General features: G+C 40.4%; 7 non-coding genes and 13 pseudogenes across 7 annotated transcripts; all 20 read right to left on the reverse strand.

Annotated features, from left to right (window-relative positions):
- Positions 1-306: 306 nt before the first annotated feature.
- Positions 307-413, reverse strand: LOC125002947 (annotated as a pseudogene).
- A 101-nt stretch (positions 414-514) lies between these two features.
- On the reverse strand, positions 515-632 carry LOC125002198 (annotated as a pseudogene).
- Positions 633-1,168: 536 nt separating this feature from the next.
- Positions 1,169-1,287, reverse strand: LOC125002619 (annotated as a pseudogene).
- A 101-nt stretch (positions 1,288-1,388) lies between these two features.
- Positions 1,389-1,507, reverse strand: LOC125001549 (annotated as a pseudogene).
- Positions 1,508-7,113: 5,606 nt separating this feature from the next.
- On the reverse strand, positions 7,114-7,231 carry LOC125001887 (annotated as a pseudogene).
- Positions 7,232-9,581: 2,350 nt separating this feature from the next.
- Positions 9,582-9,700, reverse strand: LOC125001325. The gene has a single exon (XR_007111585.1). It is a non-coding gene; the product is annotated as a 5S ribosomal RNA (ribosomal RNA).
- A 964-nt stretch (positions 9,701-10,664) lies between these two features.
- On the reverse strand, positions 10,665-10,786 carry LOC125002935 (annotated as a pseudogene).
- A 101-nt stretch (positions 10,787-10,887) lies between these two features.
- Positions 10,888-11,006, reverse strand: LOC125002468 (annotated as a pseudogene).
- A 315-nt stretch (positions 11,007-11,321) lies between these two features.
- Positions 11,322-11,442, reverse strand: LOC125002430 (annotated as a pseudogene).
- A 1,998-nt stretch (positions 11,443-13,440) lies between these two features.
- LOC125001370 lies at positions 13,441-13,559 on the reverse strand. The gene has a single exon (XR_007111627.1). It is a non-coding gene; the product is annotated as a 5S ribosomal RNA (ribosomal RNA).
- Positions 13,560-13,660: 101 nt separating this feature from the next.
- Positions 13,661-13,779, reverse strand: LOC125001599. The gene has a single exon (XR_007111704.1). It is a non-coding gene; the product is annotated as a 5S ribosomal RNA (ribosomal RNA).
- Positions 13,780-13,880: 101 nt separating this feature from the next.
- On the reverse strand, positions 13,881-13,989 carry LOC125002263 (annotated as a pseudogene).
- A 101-nt stretch (positions 13,990-14,090) lies between these two features.
- On the reverse strand, positions 14,091-14,199 carry LOC125002084 (annotated as a pseudogene).
- Positions 14,200-14,300: 101 nt separating this feature from the next.
- Positions 14,301-14,419, reverse strand: LOC125001780 (annotated as a pseudogene).
- A 101-nt stretch (positions 14,420-14,520) lies between these two features.
- Positions 14,521-14,639, reverse strand: LOC125002591. The gene has a single exon (XR_007111797.1). It is a non-coding gene; the product is annotated as a 5S ribosomal RNA (ribosomal RNA).
- A 100-nt stretch (positions 14,640-14,739) lies between these two features.
- Positions 14,740-14,857, reverse strand: LOC125001835 (annotated as a pseudogene).
- Positions 14,858-14,949: 92 nt separating this feature from the next.
- Positions 14,950-15,068, reverse strand: LOC125003018. The gene has a single exon (XR_007111887.1). It is a non-coding gene; the product is annotated as a 5S ribosomal RNA (ribosomal RNA).
- Positions 15,069-17,678: 2,610 nt separating this feature from the next.
- On the reverse strand, positions 17,679-17,796 carry LOC125002378 (annotated as a pseudogene).
- A 101-nt stretch (positions 17,797-17,897) lies between these two features.
- LOC125001418 lies at positions 17,898-18,016 on the reverse strand. The gene has a single exon (XR_007111674.1). It is a non-coding gene; the product is annotated as a 5S ribosomal RNA (ribosomal RNA).
- A 101-nt stretch (positions 18,017-18,117) lies between these two features.
- LOC125003261 lies at positions 18,118-18,236 on the reverse strand. The gene has a single exon (XR_007112122.1). It is a non-coding gene; the product is annotated as a 5S ribosomal RNA (ribosomal RNA).
- Between the last annotated feature and the right edge of the window lie 1,752 nt (positions 18,237-19,988).

Consider the following 19,988-nt stretch of genomic DNA (forward strand, 5'->3'; position numbering starts at 1 on the left):
AAACGCAGTACATATAAGTGGCCCAAAATCATCATTGCATGTATTTTGATGATGTAAATGTTACCAGGGTCCTGATGAAAATGAAAGGCTTACAGCACCTAGTATTCCCAGGCGGCCCCCAAATCCAAGTACTAACCAGGCCCGACCGTGCATTGTTTCCCGGATCAGACGAAGATCGGGGTTGTTCAGGTTGGTATGCCGTAAGCAATGTCAAATGTCACTAAAGCAGTATATAAAGTGGTCAAAATCATCATTGCATTTATTTTGATGATGTAAATGTTACCATGTCTCCTGATGAGAATAAAAAGCTTACAGCACCTGGTATTCCCAGGCGGTCTCCATCCAGTACTAACCGGGCCCGACACTGCTTAGTTTCCGAGATCAGGCGTGTTCAGGGTGGTTTGGCCGTAAGCAATGGTAACAGTCACAAACGCAGTATATATAAGTGGTCAAAATCATCATTGCATGTATTTTGATGATGTAAATGTTACCATGTCTCTTGATGAGAATGAAAAGCTTACAGCACCTGGTATTCCCAGGCGGTCTCCCATCCAAGTACTAACCAGGCCCGACCGTGCTTAGCGTCCGAGATCAGACGAAATCAGGCGTATTCAGGTAGGTATGGCGTAACCCAATGTCAAATGTCACAAAATCAGTATATATAATTTGCTCAAAATCATCATTGCATGTATTTTGATGATGTAAATGTTACCATGTCCCCTGATGAAAATGAAAAGCTTACAGACCGGGTATTCCTAGGCGGCCCTCCAATCCAAGTACTAACCAGGCCCTACCATGCTTAGCTTCGGAGATCAGACGAGATCGGGAAGTTGAGGTTGGTAGGGCCCGTAAGCAACGTCAAATTTCACTAAAGCAGTATATATAAGTGGTCAAAATGATCATTGCATGTATTTTGATGATGTAAATGTTACCATGTCTCTTGATGAGAATGAAAGCTTACAGCACCTTGGTATTCCCATTCGGTCTCCCACCCAAAGTACTAACCAGACCCTTAGCTTCCGAGATTCAGATGAGATCAGTCGTGTTCAGGGTGGTAGGGCCCTTTAAGGAATGGTAACTTTCACAAATCAGTATATATAAGTGGTCAAAATGATCATTGCATGTATTTTGATGATGTAAATGTTACCTGTCCCCTGATGAAATGAAAAGCTTACAGCACCTGGTATTCCCTTGCGGTCTCCCATGCAAGTACTAACCAGGCCCGACCATGCTTAGCTTCCGAGATCAGACCATATCAGGCTTGTTCAGGTTGGTATGGACGTAAGCAACTTCCAATGTCACTAAAGCAGTATATATAAGTGATCAAAATGATCATTGCATGTATTTTGATGATGTAAATGTTACCATGTCTCCTGATGAGAATGAAAAGCTTACAGCACCTGGTATTCCCAGGCGGTCTCCCATCCAAGTACTAACCAGGCCCTACATTGCTAAGCTTCCGAGATCAGATGAGATCAGACGTGTTCAGGTTGGTATGGCCGTAAGCAATGGTAACTGTCACAAACGCAGTATATATAAGTCGTCAAAATCATCATTGCATGTATTTTGATGATGTAAATGTTACCATGTCTCCTGATGAAAATGAAAGGCTGACAGCACCTAGTATTCCCAAGCGGTCTCCCATCCAAGTACTAACCAGGCCCGACCGTGCATAGCTTCCGAGATCAGACGAGATCGTGCGTGTTCTTTTTTTTTTTTTTTTTTACTTTTTATTAGTCTTCAATCACAAATTTACACGTCACGTCAACTTTTGCACATAGATCAGAAAAGAAACAAACCTATCGTAGTTCTCATGAATGTATCAAAAGAAAAATCAAACAATAAAAATAAATAAAAGTACAAATCCAACTCTCACCAATTCAACAAAACTTCCCCCTTTTCGCCATCACAAATAAACTTATTTCCACTCATGAAAAATTCCCTTTACCTCCTCTCCCCATACTTGCAGTTAGTTCAATATCTTTTTCATTATTGTCTTAAACAAATCTTTAAATTTTTACATTTCTCCCCTTCAAAATGAGCATAATTCCTTCTATATACAACCGCCAATTTTGGCATGGCTCAAAGTGTAGTTAATTAACCAAAAATTCCAGTCCTTTTTCTTTCAAGTAAACCAAACAGAAAGAGCTTCCTCCACCCCCCTTCAGCTCTGATCCCAAGTCGCCAATGTTCCTCAAAAGTTTTTTCAGGAAATCAAAGAAATCAACTAACTCAAAACAATCTAAAAAAAAGTGCAAAAAATCTCATGGCCATTTTACATACATCACACATTGCCTTACAGATTATTTTTTTATGAAACACCACATTAGTAAAAATATTCTGTTATGTTTTTATAAGGAAAACGTTATTTTCACACTCTATACTGTTATATTTTATGTTCCCTTCAACCATATCTTCTTAACATTTCCCAAAACATTGAACACGCCAGCCAAACTTTCTCTGCTGCTGGCTTTTTTATCACATCAGCTATTAACCATTCATAACCTTTTTCATCTTCACATTTTTAAAGAGGCATTTCTTCTCTTTTTCAATCACATACATCTTGGGTTTTACGCTTGTTTGCTTTAATCACACAGTCTTTTTTAATAAAGTTTTTCCATTCCAGAGGTATACTACTTTTAATCCGCTCATATATTCGGCTGACTTTTTCTTTGCTTTCCATACCATCTAAATCATTTTACAGAATCATAATACAATTCAATCTCAAAAAACCCGGGATGACCTCATAAATAATATCCTTGACTTGTTTAATATTTGCCAAACCCTTGAATTGTGGCTCATACAGACTTTTATTATTATTTTAAATTTCTCATTGAGAAACAAGGGTAGGTTAACAAACATTTGCAACCCATCACACTCATATTCTACTTTTTGGGAGAAATTTTCTCCACGCTTTTAAACACTCCCTGTAAACTCTGGGATTTTAACTGTCATTGATTGTTTGAAACCCCTAAACAAACCATAGTTCCTATCACCCTTTCCCCTTTCCCCATATTTCCTTAAAAACTCCTTCCCTCCATAGTTCAATCCAGCTCCATGTATTTTTGGATCGTTCTTACTCTTATTGCCGTTCTTTTCATTTCCAAATCAATGAGCTTCAGCCCCCCCTCTCTTTCTTCCCTATCAAAGTTTTTTGTGCAATTTTACCCTTTCCCTCCCATATAAAGTCACAAAAGTTTTGTTTAACACATTCATAACCCACTCTGGCATGTCTAACACTCTATCACATACAAACAAACTGAGAATAACAAATTATTCACCACCCTCACTTTTCCTTTCAGTTTAAGTTTTTCCCCCCTCCATAGTGTACATACTGTTTTTATCTTATTAATCACTCCAGTCCATGTCTCATCTCTAGCCTCTTTGCTTGCCAACCCCCAGACACACTCCCCAAAAACCTTCATTTAAATTTCTCCTCACCTTAAGCCCATTTCTAAACCTTCTATATCTCCAATGTACATGATCTCTGATTTTAGTTTTGTTGATTTTGGCTCCCGATGCCCGTCCATATTTTTCTATTTCTGTAGACCCCTTTTTACATGTTGTTGTCCCTGACCGTAATAGTTGTGTCGTCTGGGATATTGATTGATGACACAGGTCCCTCCATAGGGGGAACTGAACACCTTTCACCTCCTGGTCAGTTTTGATCAGCATCGCCAGGGGCTCAACAACTATTGCATACAGTAGTGCTGACAGGGGAAATCCCTGTCTCACTGATCTCTCCACATCGAAAAGGTTTGTCAAGACACGTTTACCTTCACGCAGCTCTTGGCACTGTCATACAGCCTCTTTATCCATCCCACCATCCTCTCCCCGAACCCAACTTTCTCCAGTACTCTGAACAGGAATCTGTGGTCTACTCTATCAAAAGCCTTATTCCAATCTATTCCCAACACTACTCCCCCTTCCCCTCCTCTTTCATGTGTTCTTTTAATCTTAATTGTGGCTATTGTGTCTGCTATGTCTCTTCCGGGTATGCTGTAACTCTGCGGTGTTCTGTACTATGTTCCCCACCCCTCCCTTCATCCTATTTGCAGGACTTTAGTTAATATCTTATAATCTGATTTAGCAAACTAATTGGCCTGTAATTTCCAAATCTAACCTACTTCCTTTTTTTTTTGTATATTATTGCTATTACACCCCCCCCATCCTATTTCTGCAACCTGCCCTGTTCTTTCCCTCCCCTTGAATTTCGTCTACCAAAATTTGCGCTACCCCTATTTTTGTACGCTTTGTACCATTCGATCCCCATCCCCTCGCTTCCTGGACTCTTTCCACTTTTCAATCCTCCTATGGCTCTATCACCTCCTTCTCATTTATGTCTCTATCACACCATTCCTTATCCTCTTCACTCAGTTTCTTTTCTACACTTTCCATCACTTCTCTATGCTTCCTTGATCATATGTCCCCTTTTTTATAGAGATCCCCATAAAATTCTTGTACCTTTACAGAATCTACAAAATCTACTATCTTCTCTCCGTTTTTGTCATTAATTTCCTTTATGTTGTTTATTCTGTTTTCTTTTCTTAACCCCAAAAATATCCTGTGCACCTTTCACCTTCTAATGCATTTTTTTGCTTTACTTCTCAGAATCGCTCCTTACATTTCTCCTTCTCAACCTCTCTAAAATTTTCTTTGCCTCCAAATAATTGTTTATATTATAACCCTCCTCATGTCTGCTCTGCTTTCAGAGCCTTTCCTCCTTCATCTTTTCCCTTTTCTTTTCTTATATATTTTAATACTATTTGTTTAATTAAAGTTTTTTTCTTCTCCCATCGTTCCCTATGCTGTCGTTAGCCTGTTCATTTTTTTTTTATACACTCCTCTTCTCCTATTTTTCTCGGTTAGCAAAAACCATAATCTGTTTCTTGTACTCCTCTTCTTCAATTAATCCTGCGTTTAATATCACATCCCCTTTCCCATCTCTTCTTTCTCCACCTTAATTCGAAACTGACCATCATGGTCACTGAAGCTATTTCTTTGATGCCTTATTTTGTCGATGTACCAATAAAGCTACTTTGCACCAACACCAAATCTATTCTACTTTGTTTTAGAACCCCATCTCTCATCTGCCTCCTTGTGTATTTCTCTCTTCTTTTGAGTTCTCTTCTCTCCATGCATCTATAAGCCCCTTTTCTTTCATCAGCTGGACAGCATGTTTCTCGATCTTTCCCATCTAAATTCCAACTCCCTTACCCACATCTAGACGACTACATTTTATATTGAAGTCCCCAACTATAATACACTTCCTGCGATTTTTATTTTTAAGTTCTCTAATAATGCAACACTTATCTTTTTCTATATTTGGAACGTATATATTTATTAATCTGAATTCTATTTCTTATTTTAAATTCTATCACCAAAATTCTCCCTGTCTATTTTTATATACCTCTTTTAGGGCTTCGACAACGTCCTTTTTAATCATTATTGCTACCCCCTTGCGTTTCTAGCCCCATTATTATAATATATAGCTCCCCCCCATTCCTCTCTCATTTTTTTAACTATGTCCTCGTCCCAATTAGTTTCTTGAATTTCATATAATTTTCGCTGCGGTTATGCAAATAATAGCTCTTTTATTTTTTTTCTTATTTCTTAGCCCCTTTGCGTTAATAGAGGTTATTGTGGCCATGAGAGCAAAACTGAATATAAATAGAAACCAAAAAGTAACATTTAAACCAAAACTATACAATCACATACCCGGGTTTCGGTCCTTTTCGCTCCTCTCTTCTTTGTCTTTCTCCGCCTTCCGCTTTGCTGAGAATCTTTGAAAAATCTTTGTCAAGTCTGGTTGTTTCCCTTCTCTTCCTCTCTTTCATGTCCATTTAAAACGTCCCCGGTCCTTTTCTTCATTTCCTTTCCCTTTTTTGGCAGCAGGGTTCGGTTTTTTCTCCACCCTCTCCATTTGCGTTTTGTTGTCCGCTCCACTGGTGTTCTCCCCTCCAACCGACATCCTTTCCACCAGTTTTCGGATCCTCCTCTTCTCGATCCCCCTGTCCTCCTCACCTTGTCTAGGACCTCTGTTTGACCTTGGCCTCCTTCGCCGTTTGTGGTTGTTGCGTCCGTTCTCTTCTCCACTTCCTCACCATCTCCTCCTCCGTCCTTCTCCTCTCGGCGCACTCCCGTGCGTAGTGGCCACTCTCTCCCCACCTGAAACACTTGAACTCCGGGCATTCTCTGAAGATGTGTCCCGGCTTGATGCATTTTCTGCCCCACTTGGATTTGTCTATCGGGGGGATCACACGGAATACTCCACGCCCCTCATAGTTTCAAATTTAGTGGAGTTGGCAGCGATCTGACTTGCTCGTTGAATCGGACCTTTAAAAATCTCGTGCCGTCGGGGAATGTCTGTGCCGGCCACACACGGCGTTTAATTGCCGACAGTGGCCGGACCCCCCATTCATTAAGTTTTCCATGATCGTGCTGTCCTCCAGATACACGGGTAAGTTTAGGAAAGAGACGACCATGTCGCTGTTCATTATGTCACGTTTCCCATCATGGCACTCATTTATTTTATACCATCAATCAACTTTGCCTTCCCGGCACCATCCTTCATCGTGATTTCGAATTTCTTGTCCCTCTTCATTCTACAACCTAAATTTCCACACACTCCCTTTTTTACACTTTCAGAAGGTCCTTACCCCGATTGATTTCGTATCTTCACCTCCACCCTCAGCTCCTTCTCAAACTTTTTCGTATTTACAGCCATTCCTTGCATCTGAGGGTTCATTGTTTTCTTCCTCCCTTGATTCATCATTATAAGTTTAGGCGGAAAAAAAAAAACAAACCCCCGAACAGCCCGAGAGGCGTCGGGGAAATTACTGGGGAGATAAGCACAAAAGATCAAATAAAACAACTATTCTTCTGATTTCAAAAAGAACAAAAATATCACAGAGAAGTCAGGCAGTCGCTGTGCAAATTCGAAAAATTTGCGCCACTCGCAATCCACCACTCCACTATCGGGCGTGTTCAGGGTGGTTATGGCCGTAATTTAACGTCAAATGTCTCTAAAGCAGTATATATAAGTGGTCAAAATGATCATTGCATGTATTTTGATGATGTAAATGTTACCGTGTCTCCTGATGAAAAAAGAAAAGCTTACAGCACCCGGTATTCCCAGGCGGTCTCCAATCCAAGTACTAACCAGGCCCTACATGCTTAGCTTCCGAGATCAGACGAGATCAGGCGTGTTCAGGGTGGGATGGCCGTAAGCAATGGTAACTGTCACAAACGCAGTATATATAAGTGGTCAAAATCATCATTGCATGTATTTTTTTGGGGTTTTTGAGCTGAAGCTTTTACAATGATACAGTCTGCCAGGAAGTAGAGTCAGAATGTAACAGGTAGTATGAATCAGAGAGAAAAACAAGGCGACCCGGTACAACCGGGTTTGAGTGTGATTTGTGTTTAAACTGAACACTGCCTGAGATTGGTTATCGTGAAAGGCCCACTGCACCTTAGCCAATCATCATCACCTATGCGGACGTCGCAGCTGTTTCAGATGTCAATTTCAGCATATCAATTTTCACTTTGCCTGTCTGAAAAATTTCGGACGGCTCTTGTTGACTTTGACGCGACTTTCTCGTTGGTTTTTGCAGCATTTGGTAACAAATTCAAAGCCGCCCTCCCCTTTAGGAAAGATTGCACTTTCAGGCAATTTCCAGAGTGGCCCTACTGAGATATTTAGCTCTTTTGCTGTTTTTTTTTGGTTGCCATTTATGCTTGTTATTCGGGAAATGTTTTGTAAACTTTGGACGAAATCAATGAACCATGCTCTATTCAAGTGTGTTCCTTGTCTTGCTTGCAGTCAATTTTTAACTTGAGAAGCACTAAAGAATGTACAGATCCACAGAGGCTTGTATAAAACAAACTTCGTAAGATCAAAGGCAAAGATTCTGTGCCCTCATGGCCAAAGGAAAAGATTTGATGAAATCATCAAAGGACCCGATTCATGACATTTATGAAGGAAAACATTCTATGGCACATTCTATGTAAATTTTGTGAGGAGTGGGCTAGGAAGAGAAAGTGTGGGAAAGATTTTCAAAATTTCTGACACAATTGAAATTGGCCGTTATCACGTTAACTTAGCCCCCTAGTTAGCTCCCCACTCCCGTAATGCTAACACCACGTTATCTCCACTGGCCTCGTTTTATTTTGGCGTCAATTCAAATTGTGGACAACAGCAAATTGATGCAAACTATAAGCCCAAAGTTAGGAAACCACTTGTCAATATTTCTAATGACAAATCTCGACAGCACACGTCGGCTACCACCTCAGACGTTGGGGTTTTTCTGTATTGCCCGAAAAAAAACGCAAAAAAGAACTAATTTCTATAATACTTACATTTATTGTGTAGTAAAGCCACAAGTAGCGTGTTAATAGGTTCCAGTAGACTATTATGTACCTCAGAGGGAAAAACGATAAAGAATCAGCCGCACATGATTAAACTACACGTGACACAAACATATTGATTATACAATGTGGATGAGGCTTAAACAAACCCTTTTCACACAGTTATGGGAGCATGTTGGTCTAATTCTTGGTGTGTTGTTTTCGCGCACGGGACAGACGCACGTGCGACTACATGCGCGCACATGGAGTAACGTTACATCCATACGTAGTTCCGTGCTTTCCACGCACATACAAAAGAAACGATGGATAAACGGGCGATGACGTCATGGGATGTCTTCCTTTGATGATGTCCTCAATTGTTTTCCTTTGATGATGATGTCATGAAATGTTTTCCTTTGATCATGATGGCATTTGAAAACTTTGCCCTTTGATCTTATTGAAAGTTTGTTTTATACAAACCTAGGTGGGTCCGTAGATTCTGTTAGACTTTCAAACTGAAAGCAAGCGAGACAAGCAAACACGGGCGTCTTACGAGGGTGGTATGGTGTCAGTCACAAAAGCGGTACATATAAGTGTCAAAAACAATATTGATATATTATGATGATGGAAATGTTCCCGTGTCCCCTGATGAAATGAAAGGCTTACAGGACTGGGGTGTTCAGGTTGGTATGGCCGTAAGCAAAAGTTAACTGTCACAAACGCAGTATATATAAGTGCTCAAAATCATCATTGCATGTATTTGGATGATGTAATTTTTACATGTCTCTGATGAGAATGAAAGCTTACAGCACCTGGTATTCCCAGGCCGTCTCCCATCCAAGTACTAACCAAGCCCGACCGTGCTTAGCTTCCGAGATCAGACGTGTTCAGGAGGTATGGCCCTAAGCAATGTCAAATGGGCACTAAATCAGTATATATAAGTGCTCAAAATCATCATTGGATGTTTTTTATGATGTAAATGTTACCCTGTCTCTGATGAAAATGAAAAAACTTACAGCACCGGATATTCCTAGTCGGTCTCCCATCAAGTACTAACCAGGCCCTACCATGCTTAGTTTCCGGGGAAACAGACGAGATCGGGGAAAGTGGGGGTTGGTATGGCCGTAAGGAACGTCAAATGTCACTAAAGCAGTATATATAAGTGATCAAAATGATCATTGCATGTATTTTGATGATGTAAAATGTTACCATGTCTCCTGATGAGAATGAAAAGATTACAGCACCTGGTATTCCCTGGCGGTCTCCCATCCAAGTACTAACCAGGCCCGACCGTGCTTAGCTTCCGAGATCAGACGAGATCGGGCGCGTTTAGGTTGGTGTGGCCGTAAGCAATGTCAAATGTCACTAAAGCAGTATATATAAGTGGTCAAAATGATCATTGCATGTATTTTGTGACGTAAATGTTCCATGGTCTCCTGATGAGAATGAAAAGCTTACAGCACTCGTTTCCCAGGCGGTTCCCATCCCAAATACTGACCCGGCCAAACACTGCTTAACTTGCGACATCAAACGAGATCAGGCTTGTTCGGGTGGTATGGCCGTAAGCAACGTTAAAGGTCACAAACGCAGTATATATAAGTGGTCAATCATCATTGTATGTATTTTGATGATGTAAATGTTACCATGTTCCTGATGAGAATGAAAAGCTTTCAGCACCTGGTATTCCCAGGCGGTTCCCATCCAAGTATAACCAGGCCGTCCATTTTAGCTTCCGAGATCAAACGAGACGGGCTTGTTCAGGTTGGTTTTGGCAGTAAGCAACGTCAAATGTCACTAAAGCAGTATATATAAGTGATCAAAATGATCATTGCATGTATTTTGAGATTTTAAATGTTACCATGTCTCCTGATGAGAATGAAAAGCTTACAGCAAACCCGATATTCCCAGGCGGTTTCCCCTCCAAGTACTAACCAGGCCTTAGCTTCCGAGAGCAGATGAAAATCAGGCGTGTTCAGGGTGGTTTTTGGGCCGTAAGCAATGGTAACTGTCACTAAAACAGTATATATAAGTGGTCAAAATGATCATTGCATGTATTTTGATGATGTAAATGTTACCATGCCTCCTGATGAAAATGAAAAGCTTACAGCAACTGGTATTCCAGGTGGTCTCCAATCCAAGTACTAACCAGGGCCGACCGTGCTTAGCTTCCGAGATCAGCGAGATCGGGATTGTTCAGGTTGGTATGGCCGTAAAGCAACGGTAACTGTCACAAACGCAGTATATATAAGTGGTCAAAATGATCATTTCATGTATTTTGATGATGTAATGTTACCATGTATCTGATGAGAATGAAAGGCTTACAGCACGTAGTATTCCCCGGCGGTCTCCCATCCAAGTTTCTAACCAGGCCCGACCGTGCTTAGCTTCCGAAAATCAGATGAGATCAGGCGTTTTTCAGGGTGGTATGGCCGTAAGCAATGGTTACAGTCACAAACGCAGTAAATATAAGTGGTCAAAATCATCATTGCATGTATTTTGATGATGTAAATGTTACCATGTCTCCTGATGAAAATGAAAAGATTACAGCACCTGGTATTTCCAGGCGGTCTCCCATAAAAGTACTAACCAGGCCCGACCATGCTTAGCTTTCGAGATCAGACGAGATCGGGCTTGTTTAGGTTGGTATGGCCGTAGCACCGTCTAATGTCACTAAAACAGTATATATTAGTGAATCAAAATGATATTGCATGTCTTTTGATGATGTAATGTTACCCTGTCTCCTGATGAGAATGAAAGCTTACAGGACTGGTATTCCCAGGCGGTCTCGATCCAAGTACTAACCAGGCCCTACATGCTTAGCTTCCGAGATCAGATGAGATCAGGCGGTGTTCACGGTGGTATGGCCGTTAGCAATGGCAACTGTCACAAACGCAGTATATATAAGTGATCAAAATCATCATTGCATGTATTTTGATGATGTAAATGTTACCATGTCTCCAGATGAAAATGAAGGCTTACAGCACCTAAATATTCCCAGGCGGTCTCCCATCCAAGTACTAACCAGGCCCGACACTGCTTAACTTCCGAGATCAAAAAGAGATCAGGCGTGTTCAGGTTGGTATTTGCGTAAGCAACGCAAATGTCCTAAAGCAGTTATATAAGTGATCAAAATGATCATTGCATGTCTTTTGATGATTTAAATGTTACCATGTCTCCTGATTGAAAATGAAAAGCTTACAGGACCTGGTATTTCCCAGGCGGTCTCCCATCCAAGAACTGACCAGGCCCGACCATGCTTAGCTTCCGAGATCAGACGAGATCTGGCTTGTTCAGTTTGCCCTAGCCGTAAGCAAAGTCAAATGTCACTAAAGCAGTATATATAAGTGATCAAAATGATCATTGCATGTATTTTGATGATGTAAATGTTACCATGTCCCCTGATGAGAATGAAAAGCTTACAGCACCTGGTTTTCCCAGGCGGTTTTCCCATCCAAGTTACTAACCAGGCCCTACACTGCTTAGCTTTCCCAGATCAGACGAGATCAGGCGTGTTCAGGGGGGTAGGCCGTAAGCAATGGTAACTGTCACAAACGCAGTAATATATAAGTGGTCCAAAATGATAAATTTCTTTTATATTGTGATGTAAATGTTACCATGTCTCCCGATTGAAAATGAAAAAAGGGTTACAGCACCTAGTATTCCCCGGCGGTCTCCCATCCAAGTACTAACCAGGGGCGAACGTGCTCCTTTGGTTTTGGGGTTTTTTTTAATCATTTTGCATTGTCTGTAAAAACCTTTTATTTTTTCCACGGGGAATAACGTAAAATAGTCCTGCCTTATCTCTAATTCAAGATTCAAGTGATTCGTACATCTAATGATTTAAATAAATGGGGTCTTTTTTATTTTCATAGATCACTCTTTTATACATGTCTCATAAAAGTCCAGAATTAGAGCATAAAAAACTCAAATATGTTAGGTTGACTCTTCGGCTATAGTTGTAGTTGTACAACTATTTAACGCTGTACCAGTTGGCAGCATCACAACGTGCTAAACCGGTTAGCCTGTTCCAAGACAAACAGAAAACTTACAGCAATAAAAATGACAACACAACTACAGCCGGTAAAACTGTTCTTAATTGCTTGCCTAGGTAAACAAAGGTTAAATAAAAATAAAATACTAACATACATACAGACACATTCTGACACATTGAAATTGGCCGTTAGCACGTTAACTTAGCCCCGTAGTTAGCTCCCCACTCCACCGTATGCTAACGACCACGTTATCTCCACTGGCCTCGTTTTATTTCGGCGTCAGTTCAAATTGTGGACAACAGCAAATTGATGCAAAATACAAGCAATGTTAGGAAACCACTTGTCAATATTTCTAATGACAAATCTCGACAGCACACGTCGGCTACCACCTCAGACGTTGGGGTTTGCTGTATTGCCCGAAAGAAACGCAAAAAAGAAATAATTTACATAATACTTACATCATTGTGTAGTAAAGCCACAAGTAGCGCTGTTAATAGGTTCCAGCTAGACCATTATGTACCTCAGAAGGAAATACGATAAAGAATCAGCCGCACATGATTAAACTACACGTGACACAAACATATTGATTATACAATGTGGATGAGGCTTAAACAAACCTTTACACACAGTTATGGGAGCATGTTGGTCTAATTCTTGTGTGTTGTTTTCGCGCACGTACAGACGCACGTGCGACTACATGCGCGCACATGGAGTAACGTTACATCCATACGTAGTTCCGTGCATGCTCACGCACATACAAAAGAAACGATGGATGAAACAGGGCGATGACGTCATGGGATGTCTTCCTTTGATGATGTCCTCAATTGTTTTCCTTTGATGATGATGTCATGAAATGTTTTCCTTTGATCATGATGGCATAGAATCTTTGCCTTTGATCTTATTGAAAGTTTGTTTTATACAAACCTAGGTGGGTCCGTAGATTCTGTTAGACTTTCAAACTGAAACTCAGGCGTGTTCAGGATGGTATGGCCGTAAGCAACGTTAACTGTCACAAACGCAGTATATATAAGTGGTCAAAATCATCATTGCATGTATTTTGATGATGTAAATGTTACCATGTCTCCTGATGAAAATGAAAGGCTTACAGCACCTAGTATGCCCAGGCGGTCTCCCATCCAAGTACTAACCAGGCCCGACCGTGCTTAGCTTCCGAGATCAGATGAGATCGGGCGTGTTCAGATTGGTATGGCCGTATGCAATGTCAAATGTCACTAAAGAAGTATATATAAGTGGTCAAAATGATCATTGCATGTATTTTGATGATGTAAATGTTACCATGTCTCCTGATGAGAATGAAAAGCTTACAGCACCTGGTATTCCCAGGCGGTCTCCCATCCAAGTACTAACCAGGCCCTACACTGCTTAGCTTCCGAGATCAGATTAGATCAGGCGTGTTCAGGGTGGTATGGCCGTAAGCAATGGTAACTGTCACAAACGCAGTATATATAAGTGGTTGAAATGATCATTGCATGTATTTTGATGATGTAAATGTTACCATGTCTCCTGATGAAAATGAAAAGCTTACAGCACCTGGTATTTCCGGGCGGTCTCCCATCCAAGTACTAACCAGGCCCTACACTGCTTAGCTTCCGAGATCAGGCGTGTTCTGGGTGGTATGGCCGTAAGCAATGGTGACTGTCACAAACGCAGTATATATAAGTGGTCAAAATCATCATTGCATGTATTTTGATGATGTAAATATTACCATGTCTCCTGATGAAAATGAAAAGCTTACAGCACCTGGTATTCTCAGGCGGTCTCCCATCCAAGTACTAACCAGGCCCTATACTGCTTAGCTTCCGAGATCAGGGGTGTTCAGGGTGGTATGGCCGTAAGCAATGGTGACTGTCACAAACACAGTATATATAAGTGGTCAAAATGATCATTGCATGTATTTTGATGATGTAAATGTTACCATGTCTCCTGATGAGAATGAAAAGCTTACAGCACCTGGTATTCCCAGGCGGTCTCCCATCCAAGTACGAACCAGACCCGACCATGCTTGGCTTCCGAGATCAGACGAGATCGGGCTTGTTCAGGTTGGTATGGCCGTAAGAAACGTCAAATGTCACTAAAGCAGTATATATAAGTGATCAAAATCATCATTGCATGTATTTTGATGATGTAAATGTTACCATGTCTCCTGATGAGAATGAAAAGCTTACAGCACCTGGTATTCCCAGGCGGTCTCCCATCCAAGTACTAACCAGGCCCTACCATGCTTAGCTTCCGAGATCAGACGAGATCGGGCTTGTTCAGGTTGGTATGGCCGTAAGCAACGTCAAATGTCACTAAAGCAGTATATATAAGTGGTCAAAATGATCATTGCATGTATTTTGATGATGTAAATGTTACCATGTCTCCTGATGAAATGAAAGGCTTACAGCATTTGTATTCACAGGCGGTCTCCCATCCAAGTACGAACCAGGCCCGACACTGCTTAACTTCGGAGATCAAATGAGATCAGGCGTTTTCAGGGTGGTATGGCCGTAAGCAATGATACATGTCACAAACGCAGTATATATAAGTGATCAAAATGATCATTGCATGTATTTTGATGATGTAAATGTTAAAGTAATAATGTAAATGCTTACAGCACCTAGTATTCCCAGGCGGGCTCCCATCCAAGTACTAACCAGGCCCGACCATGCTTAGCTTCCGAGATCAGACGAGATCAGGCGTGTTCAGGGTGGTATGGCCGTAAGCAATGTCAAATGTCACTAAAGCAGTATATATAAGTGGTCAAAATGATCATTGCATGTATTTTGATGATGTAAATGTTACCATGCCTCCTGATGAAAATGAAAAGCTTACAGCAACTGGTATTCCCAGGTAGTTTCCCATCCAAGTACTAACCAGGCCAGACCGTGCTTAGCTTCCGAAATCGGCCGTGTTCAGGTTGGTATGGCCGTAAGCAATGTCAAACATCACGAAAGCAGCATATATAAGTGGTCAAAATGATCATTTCATGTATTTTGATGATGTAATGTTTCATGTTTCCTGATGAAAATGATAAGCTGACAGCACTAGGTATTCCCTGGCGGTCTCCCATCCAAGTACTACCAGGCCGACACTACTTGGCTTCCGAGATCAAACGAGATCAGGCGTTGTTCAGGATGGTATGCCGTAAGCAACGTTTATCTTTCACAAACGCGAAGTATATATAAGTGGTCAAAATATCATTGCATGTATTTTTTGTTTTTGAGCTGAAGCTTGTACAAGGATCAATTCTGCCAGGAGTAGAGTGTCAGAATGTAACAGGTAGTTATTAATCAGAGAGAAAAAAGGCGACCCGGTCCAACCTGGGTTTGGGTAGTGATGTGTGTTTAAACTGAACACTGCTGAGATTGGCTTATGTGATGAAAGGCCTACTGCACCTTAGCCAATCTCAAACCTAGGCGGACGTCGCAGAGAGCAGTCAATTTCAGCTTATCAATTTAATTTTGCCTGTTGAAAATATGCGGTCGGCTCTTGTTGACTTTGACGCCGAAATTCTCGTTGGTTTTTGCAGATTTGGTAACCATTCCAAAGCCGCCTCTCTGAGGAAAGATTGCACTTTCACGGCAATTTTTCCCCAGAGTGCTCCCTGACTGAGATATTCAGCTCTTTTGCTGTTTTGTTGGTTGCCATTGATTGCTTGTTATTCGGAAATGTTTGTAACTTTGGACGAATATCAATGAACCATGGCTCTATTCAAGTGTGCTTCCTTGTCTTGTTGCAGTCAATTGTTACTGGAGGAAGCACTAAAGAATGTACAGATCACAGAAGGCTTGTATAAAACAAACTTTCAGTAGATCAAAGGCAATGCTTCTATGCATCATGGGCCAAAGGAAACGATTTGATGAAGGAAGATTCTTGCATCATGAAGGAAAAAAAACATTCTATGGCACATTGGTATGTTAATTTAGTGAGGAAAGTGCGCTAGGAAGAGAGAGTGTGGGAAAGATTTTACCAAATTTCTTTTTCTGTTTTCTGTGTTCATTTTCTTTTCTCTCACTCTGGTTGTGTTTTCATTTAGGTTCCTCGATCAAAGTTTAATTAACACCTTTAATTCTTGAGTGTCACATAGTGAGTTCTTAACACTGCCGTCGTGGTTAATATTGATATGATAATATAGGGGTGTGTCAGATTTTGGCATTGAGCACCAAATCACCACTACACTATTCTACCATCTGTTTCAGTATTAGTAATATTAAATATTAGTAGAATGTAATACTTTTGTTACCTTTAACATATTTACTTTTATATAGTTTCTCTCTTTGGTTTTGGTTTGTTTTTATAATTTTGATTGTTGGTAAAACCTTCATTTCTCACGGGAGGGAATAACGTAAAATAGTACTGCCTTATCTCTAATTCCGATTCAACAAGTCATTCAGTACATCTAATGACAACTAACTGGGGTCTTTTTTTTTTCATAGTTCATCTTTTATACTTGTCTCAATAAAAAGTCCAGCATTAGAGGCATAAAACACTCAAATATGTTAAGGTTGACTCTTCGGCTTATAGTTGTAGTTGTACAACATTTTAACGCTGTAACCAGTTTCGCAGCATCACAACGGGCTACCACTCAGAGTTGGGGTTTGCTGATATTGCCCGAAAGAGAAAACGCAAAAATAGGAAACTAATTACATAATAGCTTATATCAATGTGTAGTAAAGCCACAAGTAGCGCTGTATGGTTCAAAGCTAGGACCATTATGTACCTCAAGAGGGGGGGGGAATAAAAAAAATAATAAAAAAAAAAATCGATAAGAATCAGCCGCACATGATTAAACTACACTTGACACAAAACATTATTGATTATACAATGTGGATGAGGCTTAAACAAACCTTTACACACAGTTATGGGAGCATGTTGTCTAATTCTTGTGTGTTGTTTTCGCGCACGTACAGACGCACGTGCGACTACATGCGCGCACATGGAGTAACGTTACATCCATACGTAGTTCCGTGCATGCTCACGCACATACAAAAGAAACGATGGATGAAACAGGGCGATGACGTCATGGGATGTCTTCCTTTGATGATGTCCTCAATTGTTTTCCTTTGATGATGATGTCATGAAATGTTTTCCTTTGATCATGATGGCATAGAATCTTTGCCTTTGATCTTATTGAAAGTTTGTTTTATACAAACCTAGGTGGGTCCGTAGATTGTGTTAGACTTTCAAACTGAAAGCAAGTGAGACAAGCAAATACGGGCGTCTTGCGAGGTGGTATGGTGTCAGTCACAAAAGCGGTACATATAAGTGGTCAAAATCAATATTGCATGTATTATGATGATGGAAATGTTCCTGTGTCCCCTGATGAAAATGAAAGGCTTACAGGACCTGGTATTCCCGGGCAGCTCCCATCCAAATACTAACCAGGCCCGACCATGCTTAGCTTCCGAGATCAGACGAGATCGGGATTGTTCAGGTTGGTATGGCCGTAAGCCATGGTAACTGTCACAAACGCAGTATATATAAGTGCTCAAAATCATCATTGCATGTATTTTGTTGATGTAAATGTTACCATGTCTCCTGATGAAAATGAAAGGCTTACAGCAACTAGTATTCCCAGGCGGTCTCCCATCCAAGTACTAACCAGGCCCGACCGTGCTTAGCTTCCGAGATCAGAGGAGATCGGGCGTGTTCAGGTTGGTATGGCCATAAGCAATGTCAAATGTCACTAAATCAGTATATATAAGTGGTCAAAATGATCATTGCATGTATTTTGATGATGTAAATGTTACCATGTCTCCTGATGAAAATGAAAAGCTTACAGCACCTGGTATTCCCAGGCGGTCTCCCATCCAAGTACTAACCAGGCCCGACGCTGCATAGCTTCCGAGATCAGACGAGATCAGGCTTGTTCAGGGTGGTATGGCCGTAAGCAACGGTAACGGTCACAAACGCAGTACATATAAGTGGTCAAAATCATCATTGCATGTATTTTGATGATGTAAATGTTACCATGTCTCCTGATGAAAATGAAAGGCTTACAGCACCTAGTATTCCCAGGCGGTCTCCCATCCAAGTACTAACCAGGCCCGACCGCGCTTAGCTTCCGAGATCAGACGAGATCGGGCGTGTTCTTTTTTTTTTTTTTTTCTTTTTATTAGTCTTCAATCACAAATTTACACGTCACGTCAACTTTTGCACATAGATCAGAAAAGAAACAAACCTATCATAGTTCTCATGAATGTATCAAAAGAAAAATCAAACAATCAAACTAAATAAAAAGTACAAATCCAACTCTCACCAATTCAATAAAACTTCTCCCTTTTCGCCATCACAAATAAACTTATTCCCACTCATGAAAAATTCTCTCACCTCCTCTCCCCATACTTGCAGTTCAGTTCAATATCTCTTTTCATTATTGTCTTAAACAAATCTTTAATTTGTACATTTCTCCCTTCAAAATGAGCATAATTCCTTCTATATACAACCGCCAATCTGGCATGGCTCAAAGTGTAGTTAATTAACCAAAAATTCACAGTCTTTTTCTTTTCAAGTAAACCAAACAGAAAGAGCTTCCTCCACCCCTCCTTCAGCTCTGATCCCAAGTCGCCAATGTTCCTCAAAAGTTTTTTCAGGAAATCAAGAAATCAACTAACTCAAAACAATCTAAAAAAAAGTGCAAAAAACTCTCATGGCCACTTTTACATACATCACACATTGCACTTACAGCATTATTTATTTTATGAAACACCACATTCGTATATATTCTGTTATGTTTTATAAGGAAATCGTTATTTTCACACTCTATACTGTTATATTTTATGTTCCCATTCAACCATATCTTCTTAACATCCAAATCATTGAACACGCCAGCCCAAACTTTCTCTGCTGCTGGCTCTTTTATCACATCAGCTATTAACCATTCATATACCTTTTTCAACTTCACATTTTCAAAGAGGCATTTCTTCTCTTTTTCAATCACATACATCTTGGGTGTACGCTTGTCTTGCTTAATCACACAGTCTCTTTTAATAATGTTTGTCCATTCCAGAGGTATACTACTTTTAATCCGCTCATATATTCGGCTGACTTTTTCTTTGCTTTCCATACCATCTAAATCATTCACAGAATCATAAATACAATTCAATCTCAAAAACCCCGGGATGACCTCATAAATAATATCCTTGACTTGTTTAATATTTGCCACCATGAATTGTGGCTCATACAGACTTTTATTATTATATTTAAATTTCTCATTGAGAAACAAGGGTAGGTTAACAAACATTTGCAACCCATCACACTCATATTCTACTTTTGGTAGAAATTTTCTCCACGCTTCAAACACCTCCCTGTAAAACTCTGGGATTTTAACTGTCATTGATTGTTTGAAACCCATAAACAAACCATAGTCACCTATCCCACCCACTTCATCCACATATTTCCTTAAAAACTCCTTCCATCCATAGTTCAATCCACGCTCCATGTATTTTTGGATCGTTCTTACTCTTATTGCCGTTCTTTTCATTTCCAAATCAATGAGCTTCAGCCCACCCTCTCTCTTCTTCCTATCAAAGTTTTTTGTGCAATTTTCACCCCTTTCCCCTCCCATATAAAGTCACAAATAGTTTTGTTTAACACATTCATAACCCACTCTGGCATGTCTAACACTCTCATCAAATATACACA

This window comes from Mugil cephalus, chromosome 23 (assembly GCF_022458985.1).
Source record: "Mugil cephalus isolate CIBA_MC_2020 chromosome 23, CIBA_Mcephalus_1.1, whole genome shotgun sequence".
NCBI lineage: Eukaryota > Metazoa > Chordata > Actinopteri > Mugiliformes > Mugilidae > Mugil > Mugil cephalus.